The sequence below is a fragment of the Ischnura elegans genome, chromosome 12 (assembly GCF_921293095.1).
Source record: "Ischnura elegans chromosome 12, ioIscEleg1.1, whole genome shotgun sequence".
NCBI lineage: Eukaryota > Metazoa > Arthropoda > Insecta > Odonata > Coenagrionidae > Ischnura > Ischnura elegans.
The window spans coordinates 23,487,171-23,504,328 of NC_060257.1; positions in this window are offsets into that span (position 1 = coordinate 23,487,171).

Below are 17,158 nucleotides of genomic sequence, written 5' to 3' on the forward strand. Positions count from 1 at the left end.
TCAAGTACTCATTTAAATTCATAAATATTTATCACCTTTTTCTTGCTAAATTAGATAAAAAAAGAAGAATTCATCTACATCTACATAATACCCCGCAAGCCGCCTAAAAGGCGTGTGGCAGGGGGTGTTAGGACACCAGCCGTTTACAGCTAAAAAAAAAAAATTAAGTGCTCAAACGAAGTAGGGACTAGCGTTTATTAAAGTCCTTTATGGTTCGGGGGAAAAACGAATTCGCATATCTATCCGTTCGGCAAAACATCTCTCTTAATTTATCACTTCTATCGGACCTGGAAATATAGTGTGGCTCTAATATTATGTTCTCTGTGTCGCTCTTAAAGATATCCATTCTCAATTGTTCAAGCAATCTAAGCCTAGCGCGCAGCCTCCGAGTCTCCAACGGCTCCCAGCCTAATTCGCTTAACATCTGGGTAACACTGTCTGTACGCCCGTAGCAGTTTTTGACGAAACGCGCAGCCTTCCTTTGAATTTTATTCAGTTCGCGGATTAAGTCTTTCTGCACCGGATCCCATATGCTCGCTGCATATTCAAGGTGCGGTCGGACGAGAGTGAAATAACACCTTTCTTTAACTTTCTCATCTGATAATCTTCCCACAATACGCTTGACGAATCCTAATTTCTTCAGGGCTGTGCCGCAAATATTCTTTATATGTGATCCCCACGTGAGGTTCGAGGTTATCGTAACTCCCAGGTACTTCACTTCGTCTGTTGCCTTTACATTAATGCCATCCACTGCATAAACGTGGTTAGAGTTGGACGAATTCCGCAAGAAATGTACCGCCATGCATTTGCTCAGATTAAGTTTGAGTCCCCACTCTTGGCTCCACAAATGAACGTTGTTTAAGTCAGATGATAGAATTTCATAGTCAGAGTGATCACTAATTTCGCGATAGATGACAGCGTGGTCAGCAAATAAACGTATTTAACTGCTAATGCGGGAGCAGAATTGAGTGAACGTGGCTCTTAAATTACAAAAAGAATTATATACACTCATAAAATAGTATTTTTCTGCAGGAGAGTAAATCATTCTAATGTTTAACTAAAATACATCTCAGGACTTAGGTATATCTTAGGATCAAAGCTTTAAAGATTTTATATTCCATTTTACTGATCATAAGTATCTTGGAGTTTAAGTCAAAATGATGCAAAACTTTTATGCCGAGGTTTCGGTTTATTTATAAACCATCTTGGAATCATCTTCACCAATATAAATAAACCGAAAAGTCGGCATGAAATTTTTGCATCATTTTGACCTAAACTCCAAGATACCTATGATCATTAAAAAATAGAGGTCAAGACAACGAGAAAAAAATTTAATTCCATATTATGCTCTTTCCTCCGACTGAACAAAAGGAGAAATATTTTTCATATTAACTGAAAATTTTCTCTCTATTCCTATACAGATACTGATATTAGCTATTCTTAATAAAAGCTGTAATAGCCGTACCAACTTTTAAGTTCTTCAAAATATATTACCATCACAATCATCATTCGTCAATCAGGATATGGGCTTGGTGCAGCCCTCACCAACCTCGCCCCCCGATCAGTCAGTGTGCACGACTCGGATGTGCTTCTCCATTTTCCAGAAGTATTTGGTCTTCCAGTAATCAACTCGCAATGGATAGCAGGTCACCACTTCGATATCATCGACAGAAGAACGGGTTTTCTGAGAAAAGAATTCATCATTTCCTCCAACCCCGTTCTCTATGATTTATGACAATTGCAAAGGAAGACACTCAATCGCATTGGTACTTTTAATGATTAATAACATTAATTATCTTAATGATTTTTAACATAATTAAAAAGGAAGGGTGGAATAATTAGATCGGTCTTTAAGAAATTCGTAGGCTAATAAATACTAGCTGATTTCCGTGAGTGAGCATTAATACTCTGACAATTACCACTGTGGCATTGGCAAATACAAAATTAGCCACGAATTGGCAACAAATATTAAAGTTATTAGTTTATGTGCCCAGATAACACTTTTTAATCAGCAGAGATTACGAGTTTGTTGAACCTATATTTAAATGTTCGAAATACTTTTGGCCGTTCTGGCCCCAATCTATCAGACTGTATGCAAAGACAAATAAAAATGAATTTTAGCGCAATAGCATACTTTTTATGTCTTCAAATTTAACATTGGTCGCTGAAACTGCATGGAAACTGTCTCCCTATTCCCGGTCCCGGTCTTTTGTTTCGAAGCAACATGGATGTAACAAACTTCGAAACGATTTTAAGAACGGAGAAGAGTGGGATGAAATACGACACGGTCACAGGAAAGAAGTAGACCAGATAAGATGGATGTAAAAAGAAAGACCTATGGACTCTTACTGGGGCAAAATACCTCCGTAACCTAGGAACATAGGCGCCAGACCCTGGGCAAGACGGTGTGATTCTTATCTGCGAACCTCCCACGAAGGGGCCATTGTGACATTAAGCCATCGCATTCCTACGAGTGTTTGGTCGAACGCCATATACCTACACCATAAGTTTTTTTCCGATTCAATTGTATTGGAAAATAAATCGCGAGGAGGCAAACCTCCGCCTAAACCGCTCCTATTTTGTCATTTTTCGTTACGTATTACTCCCTAAAAAATAATTTTATTAACCTGTAATTTTCATAGGCTAGATGGAGTACATTTAAAATTACTTTTAATAACTAAAAGTAAGAGAAAATTTTTAGCATTAGGTATACAAGTTAATAGAGCTTAGAACAAGTAAATGGAGATAAACTTTCGTATGTTTCCCAAGTATAAAATATTGAAATATCGTAAAAATATGAGGTAAATGTTCAAATTTGAGATGTAGGAAAATCTTGACTTATTTACGAACCTACTTTGGAAATTTCAAGGTTATAGCCTGAGATTTAGCAAAGCCGTCACCGAAAATAGATATATCCGATTGGAGGTATGGGTGGGACGCATCACCCCTGTATTTTTTCGCGGCGAATTACTAGCATGATATTTATGCTATCATCAAAATATTTTAAGAATACATAGAGCGGACCGTATGTAGCATTTTCCTGAAACTAAAATTTGAAAATCAAGCCTCAGGATTTTTTCGCCTGGCAGTAAGGATATCAGGAAAGAAATTACGTTACCAAAGGGAGGAAGGGCTGTTGAGTAGACCATCGGGTCAAGAATGTGAAGGAAAGGTAGATGAAGTCTCCAGTGGCGGAGCGAGACGGGGTCCAGGTGGTCCGGACTGCCGCCCCCCTCCTCCTACCCCTCCGAAATATAAAAACACAGTTACTTTGCTTCATAAATGAAAACAAAACATTGAAAAAAGTGAATTTATAAAAGATTTCTTTGAAAAATCAATTTTTTCGATAATGAAAAGTGTTAAAATTAGTTTAAAACCCACTTCTTAGTACCCTGTTTTTCAAAGATTTTCCCCGCTGGTTTTGGACCCCCCCCCCCGAACGAAACTCCTGGCTATGCCACTGGTTTTTATTGTGTGTAAACGTGTACAACACTTAGGAAAGTGGACAAGAAAATGGTGGAGACGTTCTAGATTTGTGTATGGGTGAAGGAGAATGGCGAATGGGAAGAGGAAGGGTGAAGTGCTAGACATGGTAGACGAACAGAGGAAATTCTAGATTCATATGGAGGAGACTGAGGGTTTGGCTGGAGCGAGTACAAAGATGGCTGGAGACGCTGAAAAAAAACGGTGGCAGAGAAAACAATGTTGGACGAGTGGCAGGCGCGTAGCCATGGGAGAGGGTTTTTTTCGGGGCTTCCGCCTCTACCGAAACTGTTTCCCTTGACGCGATTACCCGCGATACATTTGCTTAGGAGACCACAAGCCTGAGGAACTCTATCCCGGACGAGGGGGGACCCAAAAATAACCGGACGGATATCGCCTCGCGCGTCGCTCTTATATTTACGGCTTCTCCCACTGGACGATCAAAAGCAGCAGGGGCGCAGCTAGGAATTAAGGCTGGGGGAGATTTAGGTGCGACTAATACCGGGGTGTTTGGGGGTATGGAATACCCACCAGGATAAGCGGTAGGTGCGAGATTAATAAATTGGGGAATTTTAAGATAAATGGTTCAAAATGGTGAGTTTTACGGCTTTCTGAGGGATATTTTATTAATCCTTACACTATTCTATTAGTAATATATATCCAATTAAGTAAAATGGATTAAACTTTAAAATTTCTCTAAGCTCTGGAGGGGGGGGGGTTTATCCCCCAAAATCCCCCCTCACTGCGCCACTGAAAAGCAGCACGTGTTGCTGATTGCCGCGACTTTAGTTTTTGGTAACAAAAATTGCATGATACTGCTTCCTCACCCACCCTACTCACCAGATCTCGCACTTTTTGAGTTCCCTTTGTTCAACCGGATGAAAATGGCGATGAAAGGGAAATGTTTTGGTCACATTACGGAGGTAAAAAGAAAATCGAAGGCGGCGCTGCAATGCATCGGAAACGGCGAGTAACAAAGGTATTTAGCGTAATGGAAAAAACTTTTTAACCAATGTATCAGTGTAAATGGAGTGTACTACGAAGGTGACCATCGTTGAATTTTTTTTATTGTGTCCAGTTATTTTTGGGTCCCAACTAGTAAAGCCTGAATGGCACATTCATTTTTTTCTGTCCCTCAGAATGATATCTCAACCGATAGGTTTTCAGGGACCGAAAGAGCGATCTCTCGAGCCATCATTTTCTGAATCACACGGTCATCTTTAACATCCCTTTTTCCATCGCTTATTCCATGACTTTCCGTAATTACAACTATGATACGATTAAAAGCCAAGCGCAGAGTTCAAATAGCTGTTATCGGCCGTGAGATCTGATTTTCTGAAGGAAGGTGCCAGCAATGGTTTCAGCGACGGCAAAAGGGACTTGCCGAGAGATGAAAAAAGGGATAGCATTTCCATCCCTCAAGTGATTCCCAACAAATGATCGCGTGAAACTGTCCTTTTTCCGCCTTCATTGAAGTGATCATTGAAGCTGTCCCTCAGGATGTATGGAAAAAAGTAATTCAGGCTTCATCATCAATATCATTAGTCAACAATCCTAAGATTGGTTTGACGGAGCTCTCCATCCCTCTCTCCTATCCGCTATCCTTTTCAAAAGCGACGTATTTCTTTTCTTTTACATCCGTTATAACCTGTCCTATGCAGGGATGGCAAGTGAAACGAAAATGTTTCTTTTCGATCCGGAGGGAAACGTAAATACGAGGCCTATATTTAGTTTCGTTCCCGCACGAAATTAAAATCACCAAGGAGTTTAGTATCAACCCGACGAAACTTTACTCCCAGGAACGAAACTAAATTAATCGAAACTCCGATGCTCACAGTTAAGTTTCGATCCCAGAAGTTGAGTGGATGGGATAGGAGGGAATAGCTTCGTCCCATTACGTTTGACATACGTGTGGAGAGGTCAAAATATTGAGCTTAAAAATCGAATGGCCAGTTTTGACCGTTCTCCTGTTATAGATGAATATATAAAAGTGCACCATGTATCTACTGGCGGTAGGCCAAACCTCTATTTCATTCAACCATACTTCGTACTCGGTGTGGGTAGAAACTGAACTGTTCGTAGGGGAAGCAAGTGGTCCCTCCGGTGCGAAACATTATCTGCGTGTTGTATGATCTTAGGTTTTCTCGGCGTATCAGTTGCAGAAAAGTTTCTTGGGTTTTCCACCGGTTGATGTCATCCATGTCTCCCGACGTTTCGAGCAGCGACTTGCTGATCATCCTCAGGGGATCTTCCGAATGCCGTTCTTCGAAATTTGTCTGGCATTCGGAAGATCCCCTGAGGATTATCAGCAAAGCGCTGCTCGAAATGTCGGGAGACATGGACGACATCAACCGGTGGAAACCCCGAGAAACTTTTCCGTATTATCTGCGTTTCTTTTCGTCCCAGAATTTTAGTTTAGTTCCGATCCGAAGTAGTTTTTACTCCGATTTCGTTTCGCCCCTGAGTATAGCTCCCCAGGTTTCAATCCATTTAGTTTCGTTTCTACATTTCGCTCCTGGGAATGAAAATATTGAAATTTTACTGGTTTTGACTTTCGTTTCTATTGCCATCCCTGATCCTATGTAACTCATTCGTGGCCTTCTCTTGCCCTTCTTCCCTTCCACCTGTACTTTGACGAGGCCATCATGTCTCATAATGTGACCATTTTAGCCTCCTCGTCTTCTCCTTAAGGTTTTTAGAAGGCATCTTTTCTCTCCTCAGCACTTCCTCCTTACTTACAAGGTCGATATATATTATCTTCATCATTCTACATGCTTTTCCGATACGTGCCAAAGGCCCACAAAATATTACTATATATGCAACCCGCATACCTCTAACAGCTCTACATGCAAATTTCTGGCTACTTCCTGTGGTGGCATGGCAAAATTATCAGGGCCGGAACGCACTTACAGTACAACGACCCAAGCAATTCACCCAACCAGTGGCGTGCTATGAAGGGGATAGCCTCTGAGAAATAAAAAAAATATTTAAAAAAATTGTCTAGCTTTCACTTATAATAACTGCATCTGCTTAAATTTAATTTTTTTAGAGCTAAAATCATGTAAAATGTATTTCCTGGCATGTCATTTTTTTTTAATTTTCCCGAACCCCCCAAGGGAGGAGGGGGGAGTCGCCACCCCAGGCCATCTCACCCCCCCCCCCCCCCAAAACATATCCATAGTTACGCCACACAGTGGGCTGAAATCGAAAAAAGCTGGGCAAAAATCGCTGTAGTCTAAACTATTGCTAAATGAATGAAACTTTTTGCGAATTGGGTATATTATGAACACAGTGAAACTTATTTAGGATGATTTAGTCCAAAAAAATGTTTAGGAGAGCAATGAAATTTAAAAATAGGGAAAAGGCGCGCCAATGCACCCAACCACCAATTTTTCAGCAAATACAGCATAGTAAACAAATCGATAAAAAATGCTTTGATTACGAATGTATATATTAGAAATTTTGTGGCACCAAGATTAATAATAGCGTTATTTGACTATTGTCTTCTCTTATGCAGTGATGGAACGGCATTTCGACGCGTTCCGGTACCATGACAGCACAGGCTACTAGGTGAATGGGAAATTGGGAAATGCCTGGTGAATGGGGAAGAAGATAACAGGATTAATGGATAGAATGAAACGGAGCAGGTCTCAGTGTGCATTGAATAGTGAACTTCAACGCGGGATGAGGGACAGAACGGTATTAGTCGCAAAATGCACCGTGTTAATCTAGTGTCACCGTTAGTATGCCTTAAATAATAATGGGCCAGAGGTAGTGTGTACATGGATGAGACACATTGAGAATCCTTCCGCATTTCATAGCCATATTTTAATCAGGATGCTCGATCATTTGTGGGTTAAAATTAATGGGATGTCGTATAGATTACTTTTCTCGATAAATCCTATACAAATACCCTATTAAAAACCTGCGATTTACGCTGAACAAAGGAGTTAGGATGCAGAATGGAAAAGAATTACCGCGGATAGGAATTAAGTACCATATAAATTTGAGGATATGGCGATGCTTGCATAGTACGAGACCTATTTCTCTTTACAACAGCCACGAATTAAATGCATAGTCGGAAACATGTGTCAAAATTACTTTGGATCGCGGGCATTATGTTCCCCTTACCGAAAGTATCACAATAGGGTAGTTTCCTTCATCAAAGAAACCGAAAGGCATTGATTGCGATTTGTTACCCACAATTACTGTATTCATAATAAACAAATTATTTCGTTTTATAAATACCGGTTTAGACGAATGGCAATGGTCCATTTTTATCCTCATTTGAAAAGGGCCAGATTGGCGCCCATGCGATGCCACTCCACGTGACGTCACAGGGACCTAGTTTCTATAGGAGAAGATAGGAGTTATACATCGTCTGAGATTACCAATGCATGCATGAGGCGCAGAGCTCAGGGAAACATGTCTTAATAATCACCTATTAAAACTGGCTAAGGTCGGAAAGTTTTCTTCGTTTGATAAGGTATTAATAAACCTTTTTTAAGTCAAGCGCTACCAGACAGCAAGGTACTCAGCTACCCTCTAGCATCTTGCGTCCTATCAGCGCTCAGAGCCTCGATCAAGGTCACCTCACAAGGCGGGAGGGGGAAACAGAAATGCGTCGCACGGACTTTTTCCCATCATTCCTACTTACGCGTCGCGTTTCCGCGCGCTTGAAATTTTTCACTTTTCATTTAATCGCGAAAAATAGATATCGTCATTTAAAAATCTAAAAGCGTGAAATACGTACTCCAGGAGTAATAATCTTCCGATATAGGCAATAAAAAAATAATAGGAAACCACCCTATTGCTTAGAGTTTTTTTAAGTCACTTTGTTTCAGTAATGATATCGTAAATAATTATTCCAGTAAATAACTGGAGACTATGTAGTGATGCACATAACTTTACGCAGTCATCTCAAAGTGCATATATAGTGCAAAAATTTCGCAGAGGAAAAACCATTCGCTCTACTGGTAACGACAAACGTTTATTACTCTCCAGTATTACCGCACTTGAACATGGAAAAAGCTAAAAATATTCGTGTTTTTACTAATAAAAAGTTTTCATGTTTTCTTTGAGAATGTATCGACCATTCCCAGCCGCAAAGTAGTGTCTCCAAAAATCATTCCGTTCAGGCGTATATGTATTGAATTTCTACTCCACAAAATCGTAAAGTGTAATATTTGAGCCATAAAATTGTATCTCATATTTCACGTCGATCGTAAATAAAATCGTATGTCAGAATCCACAAAGCCATGTCTCGGCCAATAATTCAATTTTCGTTTAGTGAACTCGTTTATCCTTCATTTCTTTTATTGTTAAGATTTTATGAGAACCATTTTCGTGTTTAATATCTCAATATTCTGGTAATTTAATGAAGATAAGTCTCCCAAATAAAATTCGACTCATTTTTTGTGAAAAGGCTTTATGAAGCCGAGAAAACAGATTTACAGGGGAACACGGGGTAGAACGGGGGTAGGGGCGAATGTTTTTTTTGCGGATAGGAAGTGCTGTCAGCTATCAGAAAGTATTCGAAATAGATTAACCTTTTATTTCTCATCTTCTGCAGCCATGTTGGTTTAGCTAACGGAGTGAATTAATATGTGAACTGTGAGTGAATTTTAGCCGTTGTTTTCTAACTTCGTAAGATTTTGTATCGATGGTAAGTCATATTCAAGCGTTTTGATTTACAGTGATTCTCGGTACCTGTTTGAAGTACGTCTAATTTTCGTTAGTTTCGTATAATTGAACGTCTTAATCGTCGGAAGGTACTGATGTGTAAAAGTCGCAGGGCGTGCGCGCGACGCAATTTGTGTTGTTGTCAATAAATACCTTCACTAAATGACTTGTTCCAATAATTCTTCTGGAGTGCCAGCCCAAAGGAAACCCCGCGCTAACAATTAAGATTTTTTCCACTGTATTATTGCATTTTTGTATTCAATGCATTTCAAAAGGTCCATTACAATGTAAAAAAAAAATAAAATGTAAATATAAAAATTTTCAAAAATAATGGAAATCAATTTCACAAAACTAAAATCAAATAATTTAATGGAGGTGTGGCAATGTGGACTGATTTCACGAGATATAAGCCTTGTGGATGGGTATTCTAACATACGAATAATGGAATAAATTTCAGATATGATTATAAGGCTAAAAGTTTACACGTACGATTTTCTAGACTGGAAATCCAAGATACGCCGGCATGGAATGATTTTTTGAGATAGTACTTTATGGCTATAGGAGCGGTCGATATATTCTCGAAGAAAATATCAGTAAGTTTTATTATCTTAAGTAAGCTTTATCTCTTTTTAGATGTGTCCGTGATAAGGTGCGGTAATACCATAAATTAATAAACGATTCCCATGACGGATAAAATACATATTTTTTTCATTTTTTTAATGTACACTTCAGGGTGAAATTATGAAGGTAAGTAGTCCACCACTTGCTAGTCTTTGATTGTTTCCTGAAATAATTATTCACGATAGCATAATTTACACTAAGTAATTGTTTTAAAAAAAGCTCCAGTATTAAAAGATCTACAACTGCGATCGACACGATGGGATAGGTGGTGGAGTTTTTCTAGCTGTTTAATCACACAGCGGCTCCCATGTATCAACTTATATTGAAATAGAAAGTTTACGGTGCACAATTAATCAACGAAATAATATTATTTTCCAATTAGAAAATCAAATATCTGCATTTACTTTTTCAATCTCCCATCTATAAATTTTGATTCTTACACTCTACCACCTAAATCAAGGAATATATAAATCACCGACATCTTAGTGAACACACTAGCAAATCACTCACTTGCCCAAGTAGTTGACAAGCTCGCAAGAGGAAATAAAATTCCACCATTATTCAGGAAGCCATCCTAAGTTGATAAAACAAATTGATGTCATAGACGGTATATGTGATCATAGAGTAATTTTTGGAGCCTTAAAAATTGGAATAGAGCCATCTGTAAAACCAAACCGGAATATTTCATTTCGGGTAATTTTTGGGGTAAACAAAGGCAACAGATGAAGTAAAGTATCTCGGAGTTACGATGGCTTCGAACCTATTGCTGGGAACACACAAAAAAATATTTGTTGAGAGCCCTGAAGAAGTTAGCATTCGTCAAGCGTATTGTGTATTTCGCATTCGTCCGACCATATCTTAAATATGCAACGAGGATATGGGATGCGGTGTAGAAAGACTTAATCGTTGAACTTAATAAAACACAAAGTAAATCTGTGAGATAAGTCAAAAACTGCCACGGGTGTGCAGGAAGCTTTAAATAAATGTTTAGCGCATTACGTTAGGAGCCGCTAGAGACCGAAGACTACGAGCCAAGCTTATATTGCTTGAGCAATTGAGAATGGATATCTTTAACAGTGACACGGAGAACATGATATTAGAACGCCACTACATTTCCGGGTCCGACAGAAACGGCAAATTAAGAGAGATATTTTGCCGAACGGATAGCTGTGGGAATTCGTTTTTCAAGGACTCAAAAACAATATATATTATTTTTTAATTTATTGAGGCCATCTTTCTTGTTTTTAAGCATATCTTTTAAAGGCTTAAGGGGAGCCCCCCCCCCCCCCCCCATGGCTACTAAACTGACAGTTGAGTTGCAACATGCCAATTCCAAGACGGATTGGTGAAGACATTTAAATAAACATAACAAATTTATCATTACTTTCCTTTACCATGAGCAAGTTCCAAAAAGACAATTTCAATCAACAATTTGGAATAACAATAACGAGAGAGTTAATTTTATTTTATTTAAGAATTTTTGTAAAGTTTATTTAAGAATATTAATGAATTAAATTTAAGAAATTAATTTAAACTTTCCATATTGGTTTTTCACCCCGATAAAAATAAACTTCCTCATTGTGGGTAAAAGAAAGGTTAATGAAGGGTAGTAGCCATCATGGTGGGTAGTTACCCTTGTTCAACCCACGCTCTACACTCCGTAGAGGGTTAGGGATGGGAAGAACAAACCTTCTTCTACCCTTCCTGGGAACTCCTTTGCTTTCAATCCCTCCACCCTGCATTAAGGGAAGGGTAGGCCTATACTTCTTCTACCCTTCCTGGGAACTACTTCGCTTACCATTCGTCTATCCTTCATACAACATCTATTGAGAGTAAGGAAAGGGTATACCCTAGTTCCTTGGAACTCCTTTCCCTGCCGTCCGACAGCCCTTCCTCTATGTAGGACTATCCTTCGTCCATTCTTCCTTGAAACCTCTTCTCTGTAAAAAAAAAACATAAGCAGCCTTTGATAGCAAAGCTAGACGGGCTGCACAACAAATCTTTGTAAGTCCCCTAAGCAAAATTAGTTGCTATAATAGGGAACTTGCATATATTTCAAATATAATCAAGAGCCCCAAAATTATATAAAAATATATGTTTGCATACCACGGTGAAAGTTTTTTTTATTATTTTATAACGTGGTCTGCGATATTTAATGCATCAAAGTTAATCGGTTCCAATGATAAGTATTAAAAACATATTTATTATTTTTCTCATTAATGAGCCAAATTCTTTAAATATGAATAAGGTGTGACTGCAATTTACCTCTGTAAGCTTAAGAGAGGATGACGTACAGAATACAATTACGAAGGATTTGAATGTCAATATCTAGTGCAAATGCGCAAAGTGAGATTCTTAGCATGAACTGGGCCTAGTATGACGAATTTTACAATTTTTCATGATCGCGAATGATACCACTCTTAAAAGTTTTAATGGGTCGGGATACACTAACATCTCCTTACAGCATCGCAGTGGTACACAGTGGCCGGAATCGAATAAAGCTGGAAAAAACCTCAAAAAGAGTTTTGGTGGAAATTAAAACTTTGCAAAGTTGTTGATGCATTATTCCATATTTTGATGTTTTACATACGCTACTTTTAAAACAACATGTACGGCCTCAAAGTTGAAGAAAATTCTCCAAATTTGCACCCATTGAAATTTTCTCGATATCCAGCGAGTTAAAAGCTAATAGCATACCATTTTTAGCAATTCAATAGTAACAAAAGTATACTATATTTTTATATGGTTGTCATAGTTAATTTTCTTTATGCCGGACCATATTTTTCGTCGAATTTTTGTGTTTATGTAGGATTATAAAAAAAAGGATCACCGAGTTACCTTAAGATATTTAGAGCACATACCCAGCAAAGCCTTTAGTGTGATACGTAGAGATGATCTGTGAAGCAGAAATTAAGATCGATTTTTTCGAACCTAACGGCACAGTAAAACTACGGCCCCTACTGCTTAGATGATTTTGTTTTATAGGGAACGTATTTTTCTTTGTGCCAATCAAAACCCCTGATTGTCAAAACACTTTCGATATTGATTTCATTCCTCAAAAAATAGGGTTAGTATTTTAGTTATATAGTTTTATAATTATTAGTTATGCCATGCAACGCCATTATTTTTCCCATGACCATGAACCTGGAATATCACATTTTCTCCGAGATATTCAGATTTTTCTATCCCGAAATTTTCTAGCATGAAAACCCCCAAACAAAAGACTTTATAAAATATTCCTTTAGGGCCCACAGTATTAGGTAAAAAAATCTTCCTGCTGTTTCAAAATTTTCAACTTAAAAACATCAGCCTTTCTCACCTTTTGTCAATTATAATGACCCCAATAACCATATAACATTGATATTATCCTCCAAATCCATTAAAATGAATGCATGAAATATAGAAGCAGCTATTGCATTCATCAAAATACAATAAAAAATCATTAGCAAAAAATAAATAAAGCGCAGAACTTCAAATCTTTAATGATTACAGCCATTTCTGCCTATACTTACAAAAATATTATATACAAAGGCAATCGAAAAATTACTGCTATAATATAGCACACTCAGACTCTACACTTATGTAGAACACATAAATAACACAAAATTAACTAAAAATGATTTTTATAAAGCTATGTTGAGAAAATAATGCATTAACATGTCTAACCTTGAATATAACCTCATTTATATACCATATTTACCTAATATCAGTAAAGAACTACCTATTTTTAGAGCAGTGAAAAAATATATATCACTGAACCTCCATTGAAATTGATAAATTTAATGACAGTAAATACATTTCAAATTAGTTTAATTCTTAAAAAATACAGCAATACTTATACAACAGATAATAGCAATGAGAAAATAAAAAAATAATGCAAAACATTTGTGCAATACATAGAAACAGCAATAGCTTATAAAAAGGTATACGATAGTTAAATCAACAATATTATTTTAAAATATATTTCAATCAAAGAAACAAAAATAATCTATAATTAAAAAATATAAACAGAAAATCAAACAAGCAAAAAATTGGATGAAATGCTTCACCTCCTAAATACATAGAGCATACACAAAATTACGATCTAGTTACCATACTGCTTTAGCCAGAGAAAAAGTCTTATGTCACAATTCAACCATGAGTTAATATTTATAATTCATTCAGAGCAATAATTGAATTGTATAGACTTTTCTCTGTTTATCCCCCTCCCCACGTAGAGGGAGCAGTTTGGATTTGAGGGGGAGGGTGGGTGGGGAAGGATTTTAGTGAAGGAAGGGACAGTTAGTGTTAGCATTACTACTAACACTACCATTAATACTACTACTACTACTACTACTACAAGCATACAAACTCACTCACTCACTCACACCAAACAACATTCACACACCTACGATACACCCCCATGATAATCTCGAGTGGGTACCCATCATCGCAGCGATCCCTAAGGTGGAAATCAATACGGATCTAAGTTCCTGCCCCTAGCTAAGCCTCCTAAGTACGAAGTCAGTTCTATATAATTCCCTGGTAGATACGCTACGCATGTCGACGACCTAAGAATCTAATTTCCTACTCTCCTGCCTATATTCCCCCAATGCTGTAAAAAAACAACACATGACAATAAATAAATTACAATTAAACGCACAGCAATAAAAATGCACACTCAAATAGTCCACAGATCACTGATGAGAACAACACGAGTGCAGGTCTTCTGCTTCTTCAGTTTCTTCAATCTTCGGCTCTTGACAGACCCTTCGGAGAACCTCTTCTCCAGGTAACACAGCATTATGGAGAGACACCTGTTGCAATAAGAAACATCACTTTTACTAACGATACGACTAACTACGTTATAGAGGTTCTCCCCTCTGTATATAAAAAATAAATATGAAACAAGAATAACTAAAGAGAGACAGGTTTAGTCAGCAATGGATGAGGAACTTCAAATAATTCATTTTCCAATACATTCAAAATTATGTAGATATATGATGATGATTGGAATAAATCTATTGGTATCTGATGATTAAAAAGAATTTGCAAGTTCCATGTGTTATAGCAAATGAACTACTGCATAATTTATTCCATCGACTTCTTTAAAAAGACGCACAGTGATAATCTTACGTTTTTATGAAATGCAGAACTGGATTGGATTACAAAATATACTAGAGTAGAGATGTAGAACTGCATAATTGAATTTATGCATTAATGCCACACGAAAACATACTACAATTCCAACAAACTACTCAGAAAATTGTAACATTTTTTAATACTCCATAAAACGAAGGAAGTAAGAATATAAATGAAACTGAGAAGTCTTAAGTCTATAGCATCACAAAACTTAAATAAAGGATTATAATGAATTCAATGAACCTGTTCGGAAACAACAATGAAAAAGCTTCTTTCATGATCCATTTTCGAAAAAAAATATCACATCAAAGAATATGATTAATGGGACTGTCTCATGACGCGAATTTTTTAATTCTAGGTGATTCTAAAATGAAAAAGAAGTCTTCTATTACTGGCCCGTAATTATTGATATCGAAATGGAAAAGTAACACACTAGGAAGCAAGTAAGCAATACGCAATTATGTACCCCAAGTCCATATTACATGTTTCTCAAAAGTTGCTTACTTTTTCTTTATATATGAACAGGATAAATTTTTGATTTTCGTGTGCATGAGTTAAAAAGAAAATAAATTAAATCCTTTCCTACCTCGTGCGTGACTGCTACAATGCCCTTTGAAGTCTTCTCAACCCACAGCAAATCTGTTTCTCCCAAATTTCGGGAATGAGTCACACCTATGAAGAGAAAAATGCGTATATTAACTTAAAGTCAGCGTTGCAAACGCGAAAAGATTGCACAAAGACCTCTTAAAAATCAAATGAATGAGGCAGTTACTTAAAATAATATATAACATATCGTCATTAACAACGGAGTTTGATATTTATGTAGATTAACATTAACAACAGAGTAGGTATTTATGATAAATCGTAAAACGGACAAATTTAGGACAAACCTCGGAGTAAAAATACTTATTAACTGCACTCACTGTTTATTTTAATGAAATTGTGGTAAAATATTTTTCTAATATTTTCCCATTGACGTTAACATTTAACTGGAAGTGTAAAATGTGACAACAGAATGAAACAAAGAGTAAGCTCGAGAATGAAATTACTTTTAAAGAAATATTTCTCGATTACTCAATTGATTTTATAAAATTAACAATTTTTTTTAAATTTAAAAGTGAGGGCTCGATACACATGAATGTGAATGAAAGTGAAATTTAATCTTACTGTGACGTGATGGCGCCATTAACTTATGTTCTTCAAGAATCGGAGAATCATGCTGCACGTCCTCTTCGATCGTTGTCTTCTGATCTTCGTCTCCGGGGATGACTTGAGCCTAGGGAGAGGTAGGATTAGTAGGCACACACAAAAATAAAAAAAAACCCTTGCACTATAAATCCCCACGACGCATATCGCCTAACCTTACGTTACGCAAATTATTCGGCCCTACAAGCCCAAATCAAAGCTAACACTCGCATTATCTTCTTGTCTTGGTCCTCTTCGACCGTTGTCTTGCGTCTTCTGATCTTCAAATCCAAGGATGACTTTGCTGTCTTCTTTCCTTGGTCCTCTTCTAATGATGCCCGCTGCTCTTCAGCCTGGGGAGAGGTAGGATTAGTAGCACATACACAAATAAAAAACCCTTGCACTAAAAATCCCCAAAGCCTCGCATACACTCCACGACAACATACAGGGGGTATCTTTGCACTTAAACCAAGTGAAAGTCCCATTCCTGTACGCTGCAATGGATTAGCGTGCATGCTCAACCTTGGTTCAAAAGGCTAAAATTAACGCACGCATATAATCGCCTAGCCTTACGTTACGCAAATTAATCGGCCCAAACAGCCCAAATCAAAGCTAACACTCGCATTATCTTCTTGTCTTGGTCCTCTTCGACCGTTGTCTTCCGTCTTCTGATCTTCAAATCCAAGGATGACTCTTCTTATCTTGGTCCTCTTCTAACAATGCCCGCTGCTCTTCAACCTGGGGAGAGGTAGGATTAGTAGCACATACACAAATAAAAAATCCTTGCACTAAAAATCCCCAAAGCCTCACATACACTCCACGACAACATACAGGGGGTATCTTTGCACTTAAACCAAGTGAAAGTCCCATTCCTGTACGCTGCAATGGATTAGCGTGCATGCTAAACCTTGGTTCAAAAGGCTAAAATTAACGCACGTATATAATCGCCTAGCCTTACGTTACGCAAATTAATCGGCCCAAACAGCCCAAATCAAAGCTAACACTCGCATTATCTTCTTGTCTTGGTCCTCTTCGACCGTTGTCTTCCGTCTTCTGATCTTCAAAT